Source organism: Neovison vison, chromosome 3 (assembly GCF_020171115.1).
Source record: "Neovison vison isolate M4711 chromosome 3, ASM_NN_V1, whole genome shotgun sequence".
NCBI classification, from domain to species: Eukaryota; Metazoa; Chordata; class Mammalia; order Carnivora; family Mustelidae; genus Neogale; species Neogale vison.
Genome location: NC_058093.1, coordinates 213,984,583 through 214,005,069, shown reverse-complemented (window position 1 = coordinate 214,005,069; position 20,487 = coordinate 213,984,583). Strand labels below are relative to the sequence as shown.

The following is a 20,487-nucleotide window of genomic DNA, read 5'->3' as shown; positions in this document are numbered from 1 at the left end:
TCTCTCTCTCTGTGTCAAATAAATAAAATCTTTAAAAAAAAGAAAAGAAAAGAAACCAGGGGGAAAGGATTACAGGCCAGTCCAGGACTTGAGGGAAGTGAATAAAAGGGTCGAGGACATCCACCCCACGGTCCCCAACCCTTATACCTTGCTAAGTCACTTGCCCCGTTCACATGTTTGGTATACCACCCTAGACCTAAAGAATGCGTTTTTTAGCATAACCCTGGCACCCAGCAGCCAACACATTTTTGCCTTCAAATGGCATGATGACAGTACGGGAACTCCCGGACAGTTAACCTGGACTAGACTACCACAAGGCTTCAAAAACTCTCCTACTCTGTTTAATGAAGCCTTAAATCAGGACCTGGACTCGTTTTCGCTGGAGCCATGATTCAGCTACACTCCTGCAATACGTAAATTACTTGCTTCTGGCAGCCCCCACTGAGGCCAAATGCCGACAGGCCACTGGAGACCTCCTCCAGGAGCTGGAACAATTGGGCTATCAGGCCAGTGCAAAGAAAGTCCAAATATGCAGGCAGACAGTCACTTACCTGGGGTATAAATTGAAGGAAGGAACCAGATGGTTAACAGAGGCCATGAAAGAGCCTATTCTTAGGCTTCCAGTCCCGACCTCGGCCGGGAAGGTCCGTGAGTTTCTAGGGACAGCGGGCTACTGCCGGCTATGGATTCTGGGGTATGCTGAGATAGCGAAGCCCCTGTATGAGGCAACCAACGATAAGGCCCCCTGGGCCTGGGGGCCAAAACAGCAAAAGGCCTTTGACGAACCTCTTAAAGACACCAGTCCTAGCATTGCCAGACCCCCTGAAATCTTTCACCCTCTTTGTCGATGAGAGGAAGGGGATAGGGAAAGGGGTACTGATGCAGTGCCTGGGGCCATGGAAGCGTCCGGTCCGGTGACCTACTTATCCAAGAAACTAGACCCAGTCGCATCAGGATGGCCCCAGTGCCTGAGGATCATCGCGGCGGGAGCCCTGATGGTAAAGGACACAGACAAACTCACTTTCGGGCAGCTTCTGAAGGTGGTAACTCCCCATGCCATCGAGGGAGTCCTGAAGCATCCCCCTGGTAGGTGGATGACCAAGGCCGGCCTGACCCATTACCAAGGACTCCTGTTAGATGCACCCCGGATCATCTTTGCCGAACCAACTGCACTGAATCCAGCCACCCTGCTGCCGACCCCGGATCTGGAAGGCCCCCTGCGTGACTGCCAGGAGATCATGACAGAAATCACCCAGGTGCGCCCCCACCTCCAGGACACCACCCTTCCCAACAGTGAGTTGATATGGTACACTGATGAAAGCAGCTTCGTTATGGACGGGGTGCGAAAGGCGGGTGCAGCGGTAGTGGGCCAAGACGGGAATGTCATTTGGAGTGCCTCACTTCCCCCGGGACCTCAGCCCAGAAGGCCGAACTGATTGCGCTGGCGGAGGCACTGGAACTGGCCGAGGGGAAACGAGTGACTGTCTACACCAATAGCCGCTACGCTTTCGGCATTGTCCATATGCATGGCGCCATCTACCGGGAGAGGGGCTTTGTTACAGCGGAAGGAAGAACTGCGCAATCTCCCAGAGGTACAGAGCCTGCTAGCAGCCGTGCAGAAGCCCGGGGCAGTTAGTTGCAGTTGTCCACGTCCCTGGACACCAGTCTGCCTGGACCTCGGAGACTGAAGAAAACCGGCCAGCGGATGAGGCCGCCAAAAAGGCGGCAGTAACTTCACCAACTTTGGCACTCGCCCTGCCCACACCCAAGCTCCCACGCCTGCCCCTGCGACCTGACTACATCCTAGAGGATCTGCAGTGGATCCAGAACCACCACTACCCAAAGCCTGATCAGCATGGGTGGCATCGGGACCCAGAGGAAAGACTGATAACTGCCGGCAAAACTAGGACTGTTCCTCCTTTCCAACCTGCACCAAGCCACCCATTTAGGGAAGAGAAAATTGCTGACAGTTCCCGAGTCCGCCCGCCTCCCCTGGTTGTTCCCCTGACAAACAACCCAGATCCAGGAGATCGTGGATCAGTGTGTTGGGTGCCAGGCTATGAAACCCAGTAGGAAGGGACCCCTACGCACAGGTACGAGGGTACAGGGGAGGGCGCTGGGATGGAGCTGGGAGGTGGATTTTACTGAGGTAAAACCTGGGAGTTATGGGTATAAGTACTGCTGGTATTGGTTGACACTTTTTCAGGCTGGGTGGAAGGCTTCCCCATGAAACGAGAGACTGCCCAGGTTGTCCCTAAGGCATTACTGAAAGAGATCATACCCAGATATGGGGTCCGCGAGGTTTTAGGGTCCCATAACCGCCCAGCTTTCATCAGCAAAGTCCTACAAGGACGGGCCCAAGCAGTGGGGACCGATTGGAAGTTGCTTTGCGAATATAATCCCCAGAGCTCAGGGCAGATAAAAAGGATGAATCGAACCCTGAAGGAGACCTTGTCTAAATTGGCCATGGAGACTGGGTGACGCTCCTACCCTATGCTATCTCCCGGGTTTGGAACTCCCCATTTGTGCACGGATTAACTCCCTTTGAAATCCTGTATGGGACACCACCCCCCATTGTCATCGGTACTTTCCCGGACCAAGACCCTAATGTGGCTCCAAATTATCTGGCTAGTCTGAAGGCCCTACAGGAGGTTCAGCGTGAAATCTGGCCCCTGGTGTGCTCTTTGTATGAGACGGGACACACAGAATCCAGAACATGGCATTGTCCCAGGGAATTAGGTATGGGTAAGGAGACAACAGGTCCCGAACCTTAGAAGAAAGATGAAAAGGTCCTTATGTGGTTGTTCTGGTTACCCCCACTGCCTTAAAGGTTGACAGCATTGGACTTGGGTTCACCACTCCCATGTACGCCGGGCCACCCCGCCAGAGCAGAGACAAGCCAGGGAGTGGACTGTGCGATAACACCCTGATAAACCCCTGAAGCTACAACTCTCCACACCTCAGGGATGCCCCACATCTCCAGCCCAGTCTGACGATGAAGTGGCTGCTGGTCCTGACCCTGCTCAACAACTGGAAAAGGAACCTCGCAGAAGCCAATCCTTACCGGCCTTACAAGCAGACATGGATCCTGAGTAATGGAGAGACTGGTAGGACTCTCAACGAAACCACCCGCGTGGCCCCACTATCCACATGGTGGCCAGACTTAACCTTCTGCTTCAGAGACATCAACCCTGATTACAAGTCCACGGCACCCAATTTAGCCCGTAGCTATGGATTCTATGCCTGCCCGGGACACTCTAAGGACCCACATTGTGGGGGGGTCCAATATTCCTTCTGTAAGAGTTGGGCCTGTGTCACCTCTAATGATGGGGATTGGAGGTGGCCAGTTTCACGACCAGACTCTCTTCAATTGGCCTTTGTTAATCAAGGAAAGCCTAGAGGGGCGACTGTGCCTCTCCTTCAAGGTCCTTGTTCCCCTCAGGACTCAGACAGGATCCGAGTTCAGTTCACTGACCAGGGAAAACAGGAAGGGGTTAACAATTGGATTCAAGGAAAACAGTGGGGAGTAGTGTTCTACAAATATGGGGGACATGTGGGATCCACTATTGTTGTCAGATTAAAGGTTGAGGCAGTACAGAAGACTAGTACTCCGGTAGGTCCAAATAGGGTGTTTGCTCCTCCAGGCGGGCGAAAGGCTCCTCCCGCTCCTTCCGCCCCTACCAAGAACCCAGGTAACAAAAACCTCACAAATGGGACCACAAGACCCCAGACTAACACCTCTGTAATCTCCCCGGCACTTACTACACAGGCCACCAAGGACTCCTTGTGAAAACTAATGCATTCTATGAATGAGACCCTTAACGCCACGAGCCCTAACCTCACGGCCTCGTGCTGATTATGTTATGATGTGAAGCCTCCATTTTATGAAGCAGTAGGGCTAAATGTCACCTATAATGTATCATCAAATGAGAATCCCTCTCAATGTTCATTGGGGGGGACCGTAAAATCCGTCTAACCCTGCAGCAAGTGAGTGGTAATGGAACCTGCCTAGGGAAAGTGTCACAGGTTAAATGAAGTCTTTGCACTTCCATAGATAACACCCCTAGATGGAAAGATGGCCCAAAGTGGCTAATCCCAGAAAATAATGGATGGTGGATATGTTCAAAGACTGGCCTCGCCGCGTGCCTCTCAACCTCGGTCTTTAATGCCTCTGAGGAATTCTGTGTCCTGGTGACTGTGATGTCCTCCATCCTCTACCACCCCAAGGAATGCATGTATTCTCATTGGAATAGAGGCACAAGTGAGAGACGTAAGAGAGAGCCCATCACTGCACTAACTGTTGCTACCCTGTTCAGCTCAAGAGTGAGTAGCTGGGGTCAGGACCGGCATAACCTTCCTGGTTACTCAATGAGCAGGAATGACATCCCTGAGGGTGTCCATAGATGAGGATCTAGAAAGAATAGAGACCTCCATAAGTCAATTAGAAAAATCTCTCACCTCCCTGTACAAGGTAGTACCCCAGAATAGAAGAGGGCTTGATTTGTTCCTCCAACAAGGGGAACTATGTGCCACGTTAGGAGAAGAGTGCTGCTTTTATGTTGACCACTTGGGGGTAATAAAAGAATCTATGGCTAAGGGAGGGGAGGGTTAGCCAGGAGAAAGAGGGAAAAGGAGGCACAGGAAAACTGGTTCGAGGCTTGGTTTAATAGGTCCCCCTGGGTCACCACCCTAGTCTCTACCTTAGTTGGCCCATTTGTTTTGCTTGTGTTTATTTTAACTTTTGGCGCTTGCATTTTGAATAGGCTTGTTAATTTTATAAAAAATCATGTTAATACCGTCCAACTCATGGTCTTGAGACAACAGGATAAGAGTTTGCCCGCTTCTGGGGACCCCTCCAACTTCCCCATAAATGAGCAGGATTCCTCATTATACACAACTAAAGGGGGGTATGTAAGTGGGTTAGCATTAGAATGGCCATCTTAAGGACCGGGAAGCCATTTTACTGAGCGACCTGGCTGAAACTGCATAGGTAACTTTGAGAAGAGAGAAACTAGCTAAAACCTGAAAAACAACTTAATCATAAACGACCAGGTTGTGGCGCAATTCTGTTTGGAAAAGAGCTTATCTTGTTAAACCACCAGGTTGTGGCGCAAGCCAAAAATATGTAACTATGGGAAATTACTGTGAGTTAGATGTTTTGAAAATGCTATATAAACCCTTGTTTTTGAGCGCTCTGGGTTCTTGTTGAAACCCGCCACGTCGGGCAGATACTTGGACCCCAGCTAGCTGGAAATAAACTTCACTGTGTGACTTGCATTATTGTGGGTTTCCTCTTGTCTGTTTGAGGGGTGGTCGACTCCAGACACTAACACTGACCATCAGACCTTCAGGGGCCCAGGCAGGCTAAGGAATGCTGCTTGTGAGGCTCCTGCTGCATGAATGACCTTGGAAGACTAGTTATTTGAAATATATTGTCGGAAAAAAAAAAAGAAAGAAATACATTGTCTGGCCTCCAGGTCAGAACTGGCCCTTCTGTTCTGGACATCAAGAGATATAAATCTTGCCTCACATCCCCTCCTGCTCCAGACTGGGCTGACCCCTGGGCATGGGACCCAGGAGGGGAGGTAGGCTCCGACAGCCCAGTCTCCTTGAAAATGTAAAAACAGGGACGCCTGAGTGGCTCAGTGGGTTAAGCCGCTGCCTTCAGCTCAGGTCATGATCCCAGGGTTCTGGGATCGAGTCCCACATTGGGCTCCTTGCTCGGCAGGGAGCCTGCTTCTCCCTCTGCCTCTGCCTGCCTCTCTGTCTGCCTGTGCTCACTCACTCTCTCTCCCTCTGTCTCTGACAAATAAATAAATAAATAAAATCTTTAAAAAAAAAAAAAGAAAATGTAAAAACACAATAACATGGAAGGCAGCTTGCTCCAAACTGCCATGGAGGCAAACAAATGTTTAACTTCATACCCCATCATTTGTCCTATAAATAGGGCTTTATGGGGATGGTCTGTTGGAAGTTTCACCTGAGGGGAGGACACTGTGCCCAGGCCTCTCGATTGGGACTCCTGCGCAGCTGTTTCCACTGGATCTTTCCCAGGTAATGAGGTTGGAGGTTGTAAGTACCCGATTTGATGGAACCCTGTCCTAGTCTCATTTACTGCTGCTACCCTCGTCTGTGTGTAGATTTAGATTTCCCTTTCTGTTTCTATCAGATCTTTATAATATCACTAAAGTGTTTTTCCCTTTACAAACAGAAAGTACCACTGTCATGGATCTTTTTTTTTTTTTTTTAATATTTTACTTATTTATTTGATAGAGAGATCACGAGTAGACAGAGAGGCAGGCAGAGAGAGAGGGAAGAAGCAGGCTCCCTGCTGAGCAGAGAGCCTGATGTGGGGCTCGATCCCAGGACCCTGAGATATGACCTGAGCTGAAGGCAGAGGCTTTAATCCACTGAGCCACCCAGGCGCCCCTGTCATCGATCTTTTTTTAGAACACAATCCTAGGGGGTGCCTGGGTGGCTCAGTCAATGGGGTGTCTGCTGGGGTCCTGATTCTGGGGTCCTGGGATAGAGCCCTCCCATCAGGCTCCTTGCTCAGCAGGGAGTCTGCTTCTCCTCTGCTTATGCTCTCTGTCAAGTAAATAAACAAAATCTTAAAAAAAAAAAAATTTAGAACACAATCCCAGTAGCTCTTTCTGCCCATGGGCCCTGTTGCCCACTGTGCTTTAATAAAAACACCTGTTGGGACCCCTGGGTGGCTCAGTTGGTTGAGCAGCTGCCTTTGGCTCCGGTCATGATCCCAGCGTCCTGGGATCCAGTCCTACATCGGGGCTCCTTGCTCCACAGGGAGCCTGTTTCTCCCTCTGACTCTGCCTGCCACTCTGTCTGCCTGTGCTTGCTCTTGCAATCTCTCTCTCTGACAAAGAAATAAATAAAATCTTAAAAAAAAAATAAAAACACCTATTGGGGTGCCTCAGTGCCTTGGTAGGTTAAGCATCTGCCTTTGGCTCAGGTCATGATCCCAGGGTCCTGGGACTTAGCCCCTGTTACGCCCAAGTTTTCATGTCTGAGAGACCAACAAGGAGTCAACACCAATGCAATCACACAAGGGTTTATTCGACAAGCTTAAGCTTGGGCCCAGCTATACCTGGCACAGCGGAATAGGGATTTGGACCCCGAACCAGATTATAGTCAGAATTTTTAAAGATAGAGTAGGGGTGGAGTTGGCAGTAGGTGCTTGGGCCATGATCACAAGCCCTATGTTCTTGTGATTTATTACAGTTTTAAGCTATGCTATTTCTGACATGATTTATTACCTCGTTAAGCTATCCTATTCCTAATTGGTTTTGGTATGGCGTTTTGTTTTCAAAACCTTTGGTCAGTCTTCTGGAACCAGGGGTCATTTATCGGTCATGGAGACAAATCCTTTGGCCATTCTTCCTGGAGCCAGGGGTCATTTACCAGTCATGGAGACCTAAGATGGCTGCCGGGGCCAAGATGGCTGTACTTATGTCAAGGCTAGACTTGAGCCTTGTTTTTCTTGGCCTCTGAGGTACAGCCTTGTTTTTCTTGGCCTCTGATAGGGGAGCAGTAGTCTGGCTGAGAACAAAGCAAAAGCTGGCACTTTGCACCCCCTCTCCACCTGCTCCCCTTGGTAATATGTGTGACATTCCTCAGGCACCCCTGACTGCCCTAAAAGAAAAACAATAGTTAACTAGCAGAGATCACAATCCTGCAAGACAGGAATCTCCCAACTATCTTGATGTTAATGGCTTGCTAAAAGACAACATTGATCAAGCCGGGAGACCTCCGGTATCCCGGCACCTTGTAGGCCCTCTTTAGCATATGAAAACTCCGTTGAAACCTCCCTTACCCTCACCTTCCCCCAACCGCAGGTTACATAACCTGCCATCCCTCACAACCCGGGGGAGCAGCTCATTCTGCCCACGGGTCCTGTCCCCGTGCTTTAATAAACCACAATTTTGCACCAAAGATGTCTCAAGAATTCTTTCTTGGTCATCGGCTCCGGACCTCAGCCCACCGAACCTCACCTAGGTTCTAGAACTTCATCAGCCTCCACAGCCCCAAGTAGGGCTCCCTGCTCCATGGGGAGTCTGCTTCTCCCTCTCCCTCTGTTCCTCACTGCCCCACCCCCATGCTCGTTCTTTCTCTCCCTCTCAAATACGTAAATAAAATCATACTTTTTAAAACATTAAAAAAATTTTTTTTAAGTTTTGTTTGTCAGAGGGAGAAAGCACGAGCAGGGGGACTGGCAGGCACAGGGAGAAGCAGGCTCCCCACCAAGCAAGGAGCTCCATTCAGAACTGGATCCCAGGATCCTGGGCTCATGACCTGAGCCAAAGGCAGAGGCTTAACCAACTGAGCTGATGAGGGAACAGAAGGCTGGCTGGCTGGCTGGCTGAGGACAAAGCAAAAGGACGGTGATATTCTTTAGGAATCTCCCAACCATCTTAATGTTAATATCTTGCTAGAAGGCAAAACCACCTTGGCAATGGCAAGGCCTCTGGTATCCAGTATCTTGTAGGTCCTCTTTAGTATATGAAAGTTCTATTGAAACCTCCCTTTTCCTTACTTCCCCCCCACCCCCATGGTACATAACCTGCCACCCCTCACCCGGGAGCAGCAGCTCTTTCTGCCCACAGGTCCTATTCCTATGCTTTAATAAACTACCATTTTGCACCAAAGATGTCTCATGAATTCTTTCTTGGTCATCGGCTCTGGACCGCACCCCACCTAACCTCATCTATATTCTAGAACTTCATCAGAGCCACCCAGGAGCCCTTAAGTTCTTAAAAAAACAAAACAAACACCTTTTTGCATCAAAAAGTTCTCAAGAATTCTTTCTTGGCTGTCCCCCTCAGCCTACATCACATCAATTTTCTTGCATTTGCAGTTTTTTTTTTTAGTGTTTTTTTAATTAAAACTTTTTTTTAACATTTTATTTATTTGACACAGAGGGATCGCAAATAGAGACGCCCGCAGAGAACGGGTGAGGCAGATAGAGAATCCCGGCTCCAGCCCCCTCCGTCCCTGGCTCCCCTTTGCTCCAGCTAAGGCCAAGGAAAGACCAAATAGCCATCCCATTTGACTAAGATAAGATAACAAGTCTTTGCTCCTGCTGAGACAGAAGAAAAAGACCAGATGCCCAGTTCTGTTTGACTAAGAAAAGAAAGAGAAATAGCCCCCTAGGTGATTTAGCACTTTCCCGATTTACCTCCACAGAGATTATACTTACAAGTGAAAGCCTTGAGAGACCTGGAAAACAACCTGTTACCATCACCCATTGCCTGTAACCATAAAAACTCACTCCTAGAGGCGCCTGCGTGGCTCAGTGGGTTAAAGCCTCTGCCTTCGGCTTGGGTCATGATCCCAGCATCCTGGGATCAGCAGGGAGCCTGCTTCCTCCTATCTCTCTGCCTGCCTCTCTGCCTACTTGTGATCTCTGTCTGTCAAAGGAAGGGGTAAAATCTTTAAAAACAAAACAAAACAAAAACAAAACCTCACTCCTAACCTTGTACGGTGCTCAGTCTTTGGGAATGATCCCACTGAGCCCGCTGGCATTAATAAAGCTGTGTTTTCCCATCTCTCAGTGTGCCATTTGGGTTTCCTCAGTTACCTCAGATTTTCCGCAACAGGGGAAGCAGGCTCCTTGCTGAGCAATGAGCCCCATGCAAGGCTTGAACCCAGAACCCTGAGACCATGACCTGAGCCAGAGGCAAAGGCTTAACCCACTGAGCCAACCAGGTGCCTCTTTTTTGAGTGTTTTTAACTCAAAATAGTCAGTATGCCAGAGAGGCATATTCTGGGGTGGTATGATCTGAGCTCCTCTTATAAACACATTCACGGCTGTTATCACCAGACTGCAGTGCAGTTTCCTCCGTAGAGGTTGAGGCATAAGGACTAGGAGCCTGACCCAAGTTGGGGGTAAAAGGGGTCCACTAGTACTTGTGATGAAGTTCTAGAATATATGTGAGGTTTGGTGGGGTGAGGTCTGGAGCTGATGACCAAGAAAGAATTCTTGAGACATCTTTGGTGCAAAATGGTGGTTTATTAAAGCACGGGGACAGGACCCGTGGGCAGAAAGAGTTGCTGCCCTGATATCCTGAACTTACATACACAGGAGTTGGGTAGCTAAGGACAAAGGGGGTTTTCAGAAGGGCTGTCATGGTAAAGAAGACTGTTAGGATACTGGAGGCTTGGTTATTGTCAAGCCAAGTCTGTTTTTCCCTCTAATGAGGCGCTAACTTGAAAACAGTTGGGAGTTTCCTGGTGGAATGTCACATTCCTCCTATCACATATCCTTGTCAATGAGCTTTAGGTTTAGAAGAAATTTAACTTAATTTACATTTCCTTCTGCCTCAGCCTCCTTCAGTTTTATGGAGGGGAGGGCAATGTTGATGTTAGGGCTTCAGGAACTGAGGTACTTGTCTCTGGAGGTCAGGCTATTGATAAGATAACTTCTTTGTTGTAAATCACTAGGACATTTGTAAACCCAGGGAGACTCCAGTCTTGCAGGATTGTGATTTCTCTACACGTTAACAATTTGTTTTTCTTTTAGGGCAACCAGGAGTGCCTGAGGAATGTTACACACTCACCGAGGTGGGGGAAGAGGGGGTGTAAGGTGCCAGCTTTTGCTTTGTCCTCAGCCAGCCTTCTGCTCCCTCATCATTTGTACTTACTTATTTATTTTTGTTTAGGGAGCACACAAATAGGTGGAGTTGCAGGCAGAGAGAGGCAGCTCCCCGCTGAGCAAGGAGTCTGATGCGGGGACTAGATCCCAGGATCCTAGCATCCCAGGATCATGACCCCAACTAAAGGCAGACGCTTAATCTGAGTCACCCAGGCGTCCCTTGTACACTATTGTTTATAACAAATTTAAATAAGGATGCTAACAAAAACGTCATCATAAAAATAAAATTTAAGCCAGACAAGCTTCGTCTTTGGACGCCTGCCTCAGTTCCAGCCCCCGCCTGAGGCCGCATTTGCAACCACTTTGCGCACTGGGCAGGCAGGGCCAGTAGAAACAACGTGGCACCCGCTAGAGTAGCGGACTACGCGCCTCCCGCTTCGGCCCCGCCCCCGCGCGGCGCATGCTGGGAGCCACCCGGCCTTCTCCAACCAGCCGGCTTGGTGCGCGGGAGCCCGCTGGGAGGAGGAGGGGGCGGGTGGTGGCGGGTGGTGGCGGTTGGCCGGTAGTGGGCGGGTTGCTCTGGCAACAGGCGCCGCTGGCAACTGGCGGGTGGGCGCTCAGGGGCCGTTAGGCTCAGGTGACCGGATCTGCCACTGTGCCCAGGGCCCCTGAGACAGGAGCATGCCTAGTGCTGGGGGCCTCTGAAGGCAGGAAGGGAAGGGTGTGGAGGCCCCAGACTGTTTCAGACCCTGGGCAGAAGGCAAGGGTAGGAGACTCCCACTGTGCCCACTAGAGCGGGAAAGTAGCCTCTCCAGGCCTTCAGCTGGAGTCCAGAATCTCGGATGGAGGGAGTGTGGAGTGGGAAAAACTGAGCAGGGTCCGGGAAAGAAGGAAGGAGAAGGGTGGACAGGAAGGCTTGAGGAGGGGTGGACTTAATGAGAAAGTGTGCAGGGGGAAAGAGGGCGATGCAAGAGACTGAGCTGAGGAGGTCTCCCGGCAAAGATGAGTCCATGGCATCATTCCGCAGCCTCATAAACCCCATCGTCGAACAAACCATAAACGACTCCTACTAATTTTCAGAAGGGGTAGGGAAAGAGGGAATGGTCAGGGAAAGGGGGGCAGGACATATAGAGGAGAATTTTTAAAAAGCTCTTTTGACCTGAATCAAGAGCCTAGTTCTGGAACAGGAAGAGGCCTCAGAGGTTGCTTTCACATGTAGCTGGAAGTCTGACCACAGCTCTTTCTGGTGCCTAAAGAGAGTCACCCCAGGACGTACCTTTACCTTTGGGAGACTTCTCTTCCCCGTGTAAAAAAGAGGAAGGGTCAGATGGACAGTGGCAGTGCAAGGAAGGGATGCCAGTGGGAGGTGAGGGACAGAACACTGAGGGGACCTAGCCTGGTGAGAACTAGATCAACTGAGAAATATGTGTCACAAATACCCCTTCCCATTTCAGGGATTCTGAGTGTGGTGGACCAAGTGGACCAAGACTAGGGGCTCAGGAGAAGACCCCTCGCACAATTCTTGTCAACAGGGAGACTTCGCATGGGACTCACTTCTTGGGCTTGACCTCCCCCTCCACCGTCATTTGTTCATGCTTTGTTCATCCTTTGCCAGGGTGCCCTGGGGTCTCAGCCCTCCTCCCTCAGCGAGGATGATCGAGGGCATTTCCCTAGGGAATCGGCTAGGATATTAGGTGAATGGCTCTGTGCTCCTGTCCCATTACTTCTGATTACACCAGGGAACATCCCTCTGGGGAGATTATTGAACTCCCAAAGTTTTCTCAGGCTCTTTTGTCATCTGTAAATAAAACACAGCTCTGCCCCCTCCTAGACTGTTATAGAGACCTAGTAAGACACCGAAAGTGCCTTTAAAGGGTGTGTGTGTGTGTGCGCGCGGGGGGGGGGGGGACTCAAATGCAAGGATGTAGTACCAGAAAGTTCCAGCCACATGGCTTGAGGAGCCACTGGGGAAAGAAGGGGCTGGAATCAACCTGTTCAGGCTGTGGCCTGCTGTTGCTGTTCTCACTGCCCCATTTGCCAGGAGGGCCAACTCAGCTTCATCAGATGTTAATGTATTTGCCCTCACTTTCCCTGGCTCTGCTGAGTCCAGAGACCTGGATTTGAAACCTGGATCTGTCACTTACTAGCTGAGTGATCTTGGGCAAGTCATTTCAGCTTCCCTGCTTATGTAGAGCTAAGATGGCCTGTGAATGAAAACATAGAAACCAAGGCATTTCTGGCTCCTGAAGGAGGTCCCCGCTGTAGGGGAGGAGCCCAGGCTGGGAATCTGTTAGAGACCCTTATTTTGTCACCAACTGGAATGGCCTTGGGACAAAGCACTGCAGCTATCTTGACCTTACCAACTGCCCTGACCTCACTCCTCGTGTCATGCTGTCACTGAATACTGTCACCTCCTTTAGCCTTAGCATTGGCCTTGGCCTCAGTTTCCCCACGTGTGACTTGGGGCTGATGATCTGTAGGAAATCAGTAAGCTTTAAATATGTTCAGTGGGCTGTGATTTCTCGAGAGCGGAAGATGGCATGGCATGAGAACAGAGTTGCGCAGAAAGTTTGGGGCATCATGAATAGCTCCTCAATAAGCACTGGGGGATATTGAGCCGTAAGTGAAGAGGTGGTTGGAACAGGAGGCTGAACAGTCAGTGGGATTAACCCACAGTCAGCGCCAAGCGATTCTTTTTTATGTGAAGGAATCAGGTGGCTCGAAAAAAGAAATTACTAATTTTAGAAACAAATACAAACACAGAGTCAAGAAGAATACCCTGACCTTTTTATTAACTGCCAGACACACCTTCAGCTTTAAAATATTCCCTACTCCCATATCTTTTTGACAGCCGGTTACCTTTACCTGACCACAATTTTGTAATATTTCCTACAGAGTGATTAAAAGATAATTCCATCTTTCCTTTGTCAGAAAGTGTCCCTGGAAGCCATTTATGGGCTAAGACAGCTGTAATTAAGTAGATCCACACTTGACTTCAAAGCACATAAATAATCCCACTCAACCCATCCATTAAGGATCCCCCCCCCACAATTTCACCTTGCTCTCCCCTCTCCTGCCCTAGCCACACTTGAAAAACTCACAGCTCCTCCCACAGGACATATGTGACAGAACTTGCAACAGCAAGAGTGAGTGGCCCTCTGCCAAGCAGGAAAAATAACTTAAGCAATTTTTCCCAACACATGTGACCGCTGAAAGTATTGCTGGGGCCCCTCGCTGGGCAAACAGAGGCCCTGACCTTTACCACCTCTGCTCCAAATAACTGCATCTGTGCATGGCTCAAGGTTAAGCCCCTGGAGAGTTCAAGGGAAGCTAGCATAAACCTTTGAACAATCCTGGGAGCTGGCTGCTTTCCTCTTAATTTTGGCTAATTTTGTGTTGACATAGAAGCCACCCTACTCCAGTCACCTGCCAAACACACAGCAGGAAGTTCCTGGGGTTTGACCTTCCCTCCCCCACCCCCACCCCGCCCCACCTCAAAGAACCCTCCCCTAGACAAGAAGAGAGTCCTTTAGTCCTCAGCTCTGAGCAGTGTTTTCCTTGCTGAGCCCACCCTGCTCTCTCTTGCACACACGTATGTGGTCAAGCAGACTTTGAACCACAGGTACTCTTCCTGAAAGGGCAAAGGGTGGGAGCCAGAAAAGCCAGTTAGGGTCCCTGTCTTTTCAGAATCCCATGCCAGCTCCCTTCTTCCCCGCCTGTCCTAAAACAGGACTGTTGAATGGTGCTGTAGACAACTCATCCGCAAGTATAAAAAACACATCTCAGCAGGGGAGGGAAAACAGGAGGGAAAAAGCATAGAAGAAAGGAACTGGAAAAAAGGAAAAGGCAGTAGCTCAGAAGGAAGGGCAGTGGGGGGAGGGTGCAAAGCTGCCGGGTGAGAGGGTGGGTTCTGTCCCTGCTGCTGCGCCCCCAACACTGTCCTGCCCATTAACTTGCTGTGTAATCCTGGCGAAAGCCTCCTACTTGACCTCTCTGGGCCCCAGTTTCCCCTTTAAAGTAGAACTCCTAAATAAGACCTACCTCACAGGGTTGTTGTGAGGATAACACGAGGTAATGTCTGGGGAAATTGCTTGGGAAATTGGGAAAGACTGTTCACACAGGATACTCTTGTAATTCTTTGGCCAAAGGGGGGAAAATAAAAGTCAGCGACCCTGGACCCAGGCCTGGGCCTTGCCTCTTTGGGGAAATCACCCTAGCCTTTACTCAAAGCTGACCCTGCCTTAGGAGGACTAGCCCTGCTTGACAGCCTTCCACACCCTGGTGCAGGTGGTCACTCCCAGAGAGAGCCCTGACAGCAAAGTCGGAAACTCAGAGCTCAGCTTGTGGGCACTCCTGGGCCTGAGCCCCGATCGGCCAAAGTCCTTTGGAGAAGCCTGGAAGACTGAGGAGTTGCTGTTCTGGTCTAGCCAGATCCCAGTTGCTTGGAGTAGCCCAGCTTGCTTCTTCAAGGGTCTAGAGGGAAAGGGGCCAGGGGAGGCAGGAGACCAGAATGAGGAACTCCCCACACCTCCCAAAAAAAGTGCATGTGGGAGGACAGTTAGCAGAGACCACGGCAGGGAGGACCGATGGCTGGACCAGGCATCACTTCAGGCTCTGTGCCCACAGATCCAGATGTTGCCATGGTCCTAGGACCCAGCTGCAAGGTGGCTCCAAGGCACTCTCGGCCCTTGCAGGCCTACTTGGTTGTTTCCCTGGTTGAGATTCCTCCAGATAACACCTGGTGCTAACTCTTCTCATCCCCTTCCTGCTCTCCCAGACAGCCTCCACTATTGAACCTATTCTGCCTCTTCCAGTGTGTACAGAGTGAGCCCTTTAGAAAACAAGAAAGCTTACCTGCAGTGATAGTTTGGGATTCATTTCCAGCCAAGTAAATGGGTATAGGATGGTTCTGGGGATGGGCTGACAGAGGTCAGGGGAGCAAAGCCCAAACTAACTGCAACATGGAGGATAAAGAAGGAAGCCAGACAGACAACACATGGAGTGTGGGGACACCTGGGGCTGAGTGGGAGAGCTGCTCCCAGCCACCTGTTGGGTTTCTGGGGTGATGGAGAAAGCATTTCACAAGCTGGCTTGCTCTGCTTTACCGCTGATCAGAGAGCAGTCACTGCTGGCACCCACGTGGTAAGGCAGGCCAGACCGCAAGAGGGGACCAGAAGAAGATGAATTGAATTGGTCCACTTTCTTTGACCAAACTCGTGGGTCCATGATATGGCTGCTGCTTGCTGAGCAGAATGGGGGGTGAGGCTGGGTGGGGAGTGAAAAGGCCCCCCAGGGATGGAGAGGCCATGACCCATTCCATCCACTCCTGACTTGGGGGTTTAGTTTAGATTCTCCCTCCTAGGCCTAAGGAGGGGTGAGAACCCAGCATTAGTGAACTGCCAAGGCCACACTGGACCCCAAACTAAGAGTCCTCTCCCTACTCTTTCCCATCCTAAATTAGGTCCAATCTCAAAGTCCAAATGTGGCTCAGACAGGGTCGGGCCTGGTTAGTACTTGGATGGGAGACCAAATGTGGCTCAGAGGTTGTGCAAAGAGATGAAATGACAAAGATACTCTAGTAAAAAAGTCATCGTAGAAAGGACCTCTCTCATTATGAATTTCCTAGGGTGAAATTCAAATTAAAAAATTATATTCCTTTGCCCTTTTAGTTTCAAGTTCAAAGAAATAAAAACTGAAGTCTTAAGGGCAATGGACGAAAGTCGGAAGCAATTCACAGAGAGCCTAACTGGCTTTCAAAGACCCTTTCCAAAGCCCTTAACCGCCTGAGGCTCCATGACGGGCCACTCCACTGCCCCAGCAGGCACGCCAGAGCAGGGTGGCTCCCGGAATTAGGGTCCTTCTCAACATCCCAGCATTTTAATTAGCCTCTCTCCTGTGCTGAGCTTTTAAAAGACCCTGAGTTACTTGGATGAAGTAGGTGGTGACACCCTCATAGCCCAGCCCTCCAGAAGGACATCCCTAGGGCAGGCTGGGGGCTGCTGGCTGTCCCAAGCAGCCAGTGATCAATCCCATGTAGGTACCTCTTCCCACTGCCTCAAGACCTTGGTAGAAATGTCCCAGCAGCTGATGGAAATTGGATGAAAAAAGAATGATAGCCCAGACGCCATGCCCTGGGAGTTGGACCAAGTGGAAAGTTACCTTTACCCCCGCCCACCATGTTGGGTGGGCAGGGACCAACTTTCACCCTCCTCCCCCTCCTACTCCCCCTCCTCCTTCTCCTCGACATCTGTGACACTTCATTGGGTCTCATTTATATCTTCTTTCTTCCAGTAGCAGACCTTGTCATTTCCACTTCGCTGTGTGCCCAGTGCTGAGCTCTGCCTCATGACACGGGTTCCAAATTTGGGCTCTGTCCAGTGCTGAACTCCCTGCCCATGTGGGTATGTCCCGTGTGGAACAGGTTCCAGAACTGAGGGCCAGGGAGTTACCGCTCTGCCCCGTTAGTTCTCAGGACACTAGCTGTCCTCCATTTGGAATGCTTCTAGCCTCGAGTGGCATTTGTTTCTGCGACACAACTTCCGGGGAGCCAGGATCTGTCTCCACTGTGTGTTTCCTCACACTATTTATGGCTGGCGGCTGGAGGATGGCACTGTGTGGGCTCTGACACTGGTTTAAAATCCCTTTGGTTCACCATACAGAGGGCTAACCATTTTTCTTGCCTTCCAGTGCCTTCCCTCCTTTTCCTTTTTGCTCTCCAGTCTAAACTTTTAATTTTTCTGACCTATTCCTCCAGACATTGTCTCTTGGGGTCTCCCATGGCAACAGACAGAAAAAAAAAAAAAATCTCGAGTTTGTCACAAGTATGCACTGTTGAAACAATCCCATGGCTCCACGCAGTGGGGTGCCAGCCAGCCACCTCTGCCGGCAGCTTGCCTCTGATGCCTGGGTCTGCCTCCCAATGTGGGAGGTGAGGTAGGGCTCAGCAGAACCTTCCTTGAGCCCATCCCATATATTTTAAAACATACTCCCTAAGGCTCTGAGCCGTCCCCAGAAACACAAACCGCCCCCCCCCCGCCCCGCCTGCAAACGCATGCCAAATCTCAGTATTTGATGTTGATCTTCTGTCCTTGAATTTGCTCAGATCCTCTATGGCCTCTTCAGAGCTGCTGGGCTCATGGGATGGCTTCTAGATCTTAACAGAGTTCCTGCTGGCAGCATAAGCCAACCCCTCAAGAGTGTTCTGGGTCACCTGGCTCCCTGTTGGGTGTGTGTTGGTGGCAGGGGGCGCGGGGTGGGTGGTGCCTGGGGAGGGGAGTGGCAGGAGGAGGGGGAGGGAGGTCTCACCTCTTCTGCAAACCTCCACCCTCCCTTTTCAGCAGAGGACTTGCCTGTCTCCTGATACCTCACACCCTGAGGACATTCCTCTTCCCCAAGCAGTCTCTCTCCTTTTCCACGGCTCCTGTTCTGAGAATAAGATTGTGGCATGTTTTTCAAACCATTCCAGTTCCTTCTGGATCTTCCGAGAAAACCTGACTCCCTGGGACAGACAGCTCCCAGCATAAGGTTTTGCATGGCCTTGCTAGCTTTGGGGTGTGCAGTGATTTCACTGAGTTGCCCTTCTATATGAGTGAAAGAAAGTGGCATATTCTCTGAAGGGCCCCGATTCCTTTGAATGCGTCCAACTGTGAACAAACCCTTCCGTGGGTGCATCTGGACCTTTAGACTCCCATAGTTGCACTATGCAGTTGGAAGTGGCTGCCCATGACTGACCTGAGACTACTCACACCCAAGCCCCAGCACCGGGGAGGCCTGCCTCTGCTCACCAAACTCCAGCAGCCCAGGCTTGGGGAAGCCTCGTTCATTAAAAAGCACAGCTGTGAGCTTGGGACTGCCCTCCAAAGCCCTGCCCTGCGCCACTGCTGAGGCCTGCCAAGGTCAGACACTGATACAGACCCCACTCCTGTGGGAGAAGAGAGAGCCTCTCACTAGGAATTAGAAGCCAACCCCTCAACCGCTTCCAGCACCCGAGCACTGTGGGGAACTTCCAGGGCCAGAAGCCAGTGTGGACCGCAGGAAGCCCCCATGAACACACCAGACAACACCAGCACCTTCACCAGTGTGGACTCAAGGCTCAGAGCCAGTGCACAAGATGTTGGATTGTCGTGTGGGGGGTGGGGCACGCTCAATAGAATACTGCCTTCTTCCAAGTCCCACCTTGTGGCCTCTCTGCAGCTGCGCGGGTTGGGGGGTCATGGCATGTGCTGGAGGGCCCCAAAAGGGACAAGCCAGGCAGTTCAGGTGTGCAGAGGGGGGTCCTGAAAGGTTTCCATCTCCAGGGGTGGAAAAATTTCCCAGGGAAATGTGAGGAGATGAGGGGGAAGAGCCCCCCACCCCGAACACTAGCAGGAACCCCAGTAGCAGGAAGCTCAGGGAGGCTGGGGGTGGGTCAGGGAGAAGGCAGCAAAGGCGGAGGGTGGGGTAGCTCTTGGTATGGCCCACAGTGGGGACAAGGTCTCAGAGGGATACAGCTGTTGGGCAGCTCCTCTGTACGGTATGCTGGCTGTGGTCTTCCCTTGGCTCTGTGTGTGCGCATTAATGATTGGAGTACAACATACACACAGAAAAATGCATAACAGTTTAACAAACATAACACAGACACTTGTGAACAGCAAGGAAAAAAAAAATACCGCCTCAGGACCCCATCACCACCCCTGGGCGCCTTTGCCAGTCTCTGCCCTCCCTCCTCACCAGGGACATCACTGTCCTGACCATGAGAGGGGAATGGTCTCCTGACCACCATCACAGCTGCACCAGCCAGGTGCAGACCTCTGAGCTGTGAAGTTGGGCGTTCCCTATTTCTGCACTTTAAATGAGTTTGTATTACCTCTATCTTGCATCTTTCACTCAACATCCTACACTTGCGAGATCATCCACGGTGACATGTGTAGCCATAGCTTAGAAATACACCACAGTTTATTTATCCATTCTATTCTTGGTGGACATCTTGGGTCCAGACAGGAGTTCCTTTGGGTATATATACCCAGGAGTGAGACTGTGGGCATGTTAATGACAGCCAACGTGGTGGGTGGTTAGTCGTATCTTGCAGTGGCCTTCATCACAGGTCCCCGTCTTCCACTGAGGTCAAGCACCTTTTCCATTTGGATATTCTGCTTTGTGAAGGGACTGCTAAGGTCCTTTGCTAATTATTTATTGGGTTGTCCGTTGTCTATTGTAAAAGTTTTTAAAAAAAAAATACGTTCTGGAGATGAACCCTTTGTCAATCACATGAATTGCAAAAGCTGTGCAGCTTTTCTTTCTGTTCATGGTGTTTTACTAATATGAGGTCCAATGTGTCCATTTCTTCCTTAGTCATGTGTGCTTTGTGTATCTCCTTTTAGGAATCAGTAAGATGATGTTCTCTTACATCATCTTACTTTAAGGTCATTGTGATCTTTTCTTTATAACTTTTATTTCACGGGGAACTGATTTGTGTGTGGATGTGAACTAGGAATCCAGTTTGGTCTTTCTGCCTGCGTGGTTTGGAAGTCAGCTGCCAAGCACCTGTAATTGAACAGTGCTTCCCTTCATGAAGATTTCAGTGTGTCCTCAGTCATATATCAGCTTTGTGTGTGGAGAGCTCTACTTCTGGGATTTCTCTTCTTTCCATCGGTCTGTTGTCTGCCCCCATGCTGATTTCACTTTGCCTTGATTACGGGATGCCATAACAAACCTTGTCATGGGCAAAGCAAGTCCTCCCACCCTGAATTCTTCAAGAAAAGATTTTGGCTCCTATCAGTCCTCTGGATACACACGTCAAAGGTAGAATTGGGTTCTCAAATTCCACTGAGATGTGGGAATTTCTAGTGGGACTGTCTTGAGTCAAAAACCAGACTGGGGAGAAGTCACATAGTTCCAAT

At 50.3% G+C, this 20,487-nt stretch overlaps 1 long non-coding RNA gene across 1 annotated transcript; it reads left to right on the top strand.

The window, feature by feature from the left end:
* Positions 1 to 263: 263 nt before the first annotated feature.
* Positions 264 to 5,277, top strand: LOC122903210. The gene is made up of 2 exons (XR_006383932.1): positions 264 to 2,093; positions 2,831 to 5,277. It is a non-coding gene; the product is annotated as an uncharacterized LOC122903210 (long non-coding RNA).
* Positions 5,278 to 20,487: the final 15,210 nt, after the last annotated feature.